We start from the raw sequence: 5,340 nt of genomic DNA, 5'->3' as shown, positions 1-5,340 counted from the left end.
TCAATACCAGTTCTCCTCGAACCATGTTGCAGGTATCCTTCTCGAACACTATTTTTACACCTGCATCATCTATCTTTCTTACAAAAATTAGATTTCTGGCTAATGCAGGAATATGCAGAACAGCTGGAAGTGTTCTAACCCTTTCACCTTGCAACTTTAACTTTACTTTTCCATGACTAACGATTCTAACCTTCCTATCATCCCCTAAGAAGACATCACCACCATCATATTTATCATACTCGCAGAACCACTCTCTATGGGGAGTGAAGTGAAAGGATGCGCCTGAGTCAATCAACCATGCCTCATGATCTACATGTGTACTTGAAGAAGCCAAGTACACATTCCCACCTTCATTTGAGGTGGTTTTTGCCTCTACAGAAGAAGCATCATCAGATCCATTTCCTTTGTTAAGAGCTTTAGATTTACAATCCCTTTTGTAGTGCCCCTCCTTTCCGCATTTCCAGCAGACCACCTTTACAGGTTTTCTTGGAGATTTAGATGTCCCTCTAGATTTAGATCTCCCACTCAATGACTTATTTTTGTTTCTATTCTAGGACCGTCCTCATACAAACAAGGCATCACCATTCTGGCTCTCCATATTTTTCCATCTCATCTCCTCCATCAGCAAGGATGAGACTATTTCATTAAACTGCAAGGCAGTTGCATTGCTACCTATTGCAATAACCAGACAATCCGACGAATTTGGTAGAGAACACAACAAACTGATGCACTTATCTTCATCTAAAATTTTAATATCAATAGATAATAACTGACTTACCACAGTATTAAATACATTAAGATGCTCTGTCATTGAGTCTCCATCTTTCATCCTCAGGTTATACAGTTTTTTCCGTAGGAACAGTTTATTCACCAGAGACTTAGATTGGTACAAAGTCCCTAACTTGTCCCACAAAGCCTTCACCGTAGCTTCCCCTGATACATTCAAGAATACTACATCTGAGACACACAATTGTATTGTGCTCTTTTCCTTCTAATCCAGCTTCTTCCATTCTACATCGGACACTCCCGTTGGTTTAGTACCTAGATCTACCGCAATCCACTGATATTTATCCACCAACAGATCCTCCATCTTGAGTTTCCATAACTCAAAACTCTGAAAATTAAATTTATCGATCTCTATCTTTCCACTGCTCGCCATCTTCTTTCACCACCAGAATCGATCCCCCAGATCTCCCACTGAATAGGGTCTACCCCTCAGCAACAAAGGCATCCCCTTGAAGCCAAAATAGCTCCGATGCCAAATGTAGGTTTTAACCTCGTACAGAAATTACCTGCATACGAGTTCTAAAAAAAATGAAATAAACAATGCAAGAGCATAACACATAAAACACATATACACAGAGATTTTCCCCTGGATCCCAAAACCGGGACTACCAGCATGATTTTTTATTATATTCCTTTCAATGTTACAATACATATTTATACATGCCGAAGCATCCAATACGATGGACCAAAAACCATCGCTTCCAAAACCATAGACCGAAAACCAGGTAGGTCTACACAACCTAATATAGGGTCCAAAAAAAATTTCATGGGGTGCTACCCCAAACCCCGTAGAGGGGGGCTACCTGCCCCCCTCAAACCCTCGAACAGGAGGGGCTACTGTTAAAAGAATATAACACAACCCAACAATCTCTCACCCAAACATTCATCTGATCAACGGTCACTTTTTACATCATCCTCATTTCAAGAATCCAACTGTCAAGATTAGCCTTTAGAGTCTGTTACTTTTTCATTATCTGCTATAATTATCCAACCTAAACATATAACTACATTACCACCTCTGCACACTCCATTTACCCCTCAGTCAGGTTCCACATCTGTTGGTAATCAAGGTTCAATAAATTTGAGAGAAAACATGGCAGCGCCTACATTCTTGATGAATAGGTATGTACCTCTTCAATTGTCACAACTGTTGAATCAAATGGCACAAGAATACCTCCACATTCTTCCTCATTTTACAGGGGAAGATGAACAAACAAGAGAGAATCATGTATCAGTATTTGGTAATTTTGCAGGAAACCTAAATGTTGAACATCTGGATGTTGTTCTAAGACTTTTTGTTCAATCCTTGGATGGAGAAGCAAGAAAATGGTTTAAAGGGCTTCCTAATAACTTTATTCCTTCTTGGGAAGAGATGGAATGCCTATTCACCCAGAGATGGGGAGAAAAAAGATACCATGGGTACTCACCACATAGTTTAACGCTATAAAGAAGAAATATGATGAAACTGTAGTTGAATTTGTCAGAAGATTTAATAAATTGTACAATAGTCTTCTAGTGGAGATTAAGGTCCCTCCTGCTGGTGCAAAAATAGCTTTTGCAGGCGCTTTTGAGTTAAATTTTGGATTCACATTAAGGGAAATAAGGTCCCCAACCCTTGATCAGATCCAAGAAAATGCATTAGAGATAGAAGCAAATCTGGTGGCTATAGGTAAAGCACCAGAGGCACAGCGTATTCCGGATTAGGGAAAGGCAAAGATAGAATCCTCTCAAAGTCAAACATTAGAGGATATGAGTAATGTAATTAAAACTTTTTTAGATAAACTGATTAAGTTAGAGTTGGAAAAAAATAACTCCCAAAGGAAAACACAACACTGTTGGGTCCCTATAATACTAGTGATTACCCCATTACTATTGTAGTTATACCCCTTATTTATATTGTTGTGCCCCCATTGCCCCCATATTGTTATTAATGTGCCCATAGAATCCCTCTATTGTTATTTTTGTGGCTTTATATTATTATTGTTAGGTCGGCTGGATTATATTGTGACTCCTTAGACTCCTATATATAGAAAGGAGGTTTTGTCATTGGAATCATCCAAGAATTGTTCATTTATGTAATGTAAAGGAGGTTTCCCCCTCGAAGAGGCTGAACTCTAAGGCGTTGATCTATCTTTTCTATCTTTTCTTGAGCTGGTTTCATAACATTTGGTATCAGAGCTTTGGATTCTAGGGTTTCGCTGCTCCAAACAGGTCATCGTGGCATTTTCGCTATAACTTTTTTTCTGTGACGTTTCAGAAGTCGCAAAAAAAAACTATTTGAGAAGAAATCGAGCTGAAACTTGGGTCCAAATTTCAGAGCTTTTTGCGCGATATTTTTGGAGATATGATCTGAGGAAATTGGTCTTTTTGCAGACTCCTGAATTACACTCAAAACAGGTGACCTGGGGAAAATCGTCATAACTTTCTTTCTGAGCATTGGATTGAAATTTCGTAAGAAGTTACAGAAAGAGGACAGACTGTAGTTTTCTTTTATATATTTTTCAGAGTCAAAGGTTGAAACAGTGACATGTGGCACTTCATACAAGTTCGCTCTACTGAACTAGTCTATAATCAGGTCACTGCGAGAGATTGTGCATAACTCTTTCTTGGAGAATCCAATTTGGATCAGACTAGTGGCATTGGAAAGAGGACATAGAAGGCTACTACAGATCACAATTTTAGAACTGGATGATTCGAAATTACAGAGATACATCAGATTCAATATCAGGCTTCTACAAAGTAAAAAAAAAGGTGTGTAGTTTTTTTTTAATTTTTGCATAAGCTTGGTTTGAAGGAATTCAAAGGGCATAGTAAAGCATTATTATCGGTAACTAATGCCCCGAGGAAAGAAAATGCAAACACCTAGTAAGGAACCTGAAAGCTCTAGCATGACTCATGAAGAAGAGGAAGAAATGCTACATGATATATCAAAATTACAAGAACAAGTGCAACAAATGTCACGCTCACAAAAGCTAACAGATGCTAAGATAAATGGTGTGGAATCTAAGATAAAGGGCATGGAAGCTAAGATGGATGATCTGAAGACAGATTTGAGGATAGATTTGAAGACAGACATGGCAGATTTGAAGACAGATTTGACAAATTTTCTACAAGAAATACTTACTAATGGTGAAAAGGTTGTAAAGGAAACTCATGATGTGAACAAAAGAAATGTTAATCATGATTCCATAGACTCTAATGTTGGATCGAAGACCCACCATATTCCAAAAATTGATATGAGGAAGTTTGATGGCAAGGATCCCGCCACATGGATATTACAGATGGAGCAGTTCTTCGATCTCAATAATGTGCAAAACACACAAAAGGTACGTATGGCAACTTTATATTTGGAACCAAATCAGTTTGTATGGTATCAATGGCTTTGCTCTCGTAAACAATTTATCACTTGGGCAATTTTTACGGAAGAATTGATAGCACATTATGAGGATACAAAAAGCAACACTTTTTTTAGCCAATTGATAAGTCTCAAACAAAAGGGTTCAATAATGGAGCACATTGAGGAGTTCCAAAAATTGAACATAAGGGTAAAAGATATTCCAGAGGAGCATAGGATTGATGTGTTCATAGGGTCTTTAAAGGATAATATCCAACATGATGTTCGACTTTGGGAACCTGATTCATTAGAGAAGGCATTCAGGTTAGCAAGAAAAATGGAAAGCAAAATTATGGCAACCAGGAAGCATACCACTCACAACTATAAAGACGAAAGTGTTGTTGCCCCTAGTCTTCCACAACCTATAAGGTTGACACCACAACAATTGGAAGAAAAAAGAGCAAAAGGGCTTTGTTATAGTTGTGATAGCAAATACACTAAAGGTCATAAGTGTGCTGAGAAGAAATTATTCTACATAGATTGTGAAGAGGAAGAAGAAAAGGAGCAAGAAAGGTCAAAAGAAGAGGATATACTCCAGGAACAAAGCCTAGATGAAGAACAAATAAATCCGACCATATCTTGTAATGCATTGGTGGGAATTACCACTCCTCAAACCATCAAGATAGAAGGACAAATCAAGAAGAAAAAGGTGATAGTGTTGATTGATTCAGGAAGCACCCACAATTTTATTCATTGTAGGGTAGCAAAAGAATTGAATTGCTTCCTATATCCAGCACCAGAGTGTCAAGTGATGATTGCAAATGGAGGAACAATAAATTGCTCTGGAAAGTGCCATAATATCAAGCTATCCATGGGAGAATATGTATTGACTAGCCCAATGCTTTCCATTCCAATGGGAGGTGCTGATGTTGTACTAGGAGTCCAATGGCTACAATCCTTGGGTACAATAGCTTTTAATTTTCAAGAACTTTTCATCAAATTTTCTACGGAAGGAAAGGAAGTTGAATTAAGGGGTATTGCAGGGAAACCAGGAAAGATAATCAGCTCTAATGGTATGAAAAGCTTCTAAAAAAGGAGCAAAGGGTGTAATTGCACAATTATGTTCGCTAGATGTTTCCACATTAGAATCATCTATTTCTCCAGATCTCCAAAAAGTCCTGGACAATCATTCCAAGGTATTTGAGACTCCCAAAGGTCTC

Source organism: Pinus tabuliformis, chromosome X, assembly GCF_031772625.1.
Source record: "Pinus tabuliformis cultivar Carrire ecotype Pingquan chromosome X, CPIR1, whole genome shotgun sequence".
Taxonomy (NCBI): domain Eukaryota; kingdom Viridiplantae; phylum Streptophyta; class Pinopsida; order Pinales; family Pinaceae; genus Pinus; species Pinus tabuliformis.
Note: the sequence above shows the minus strand (reverse complement) of the source record.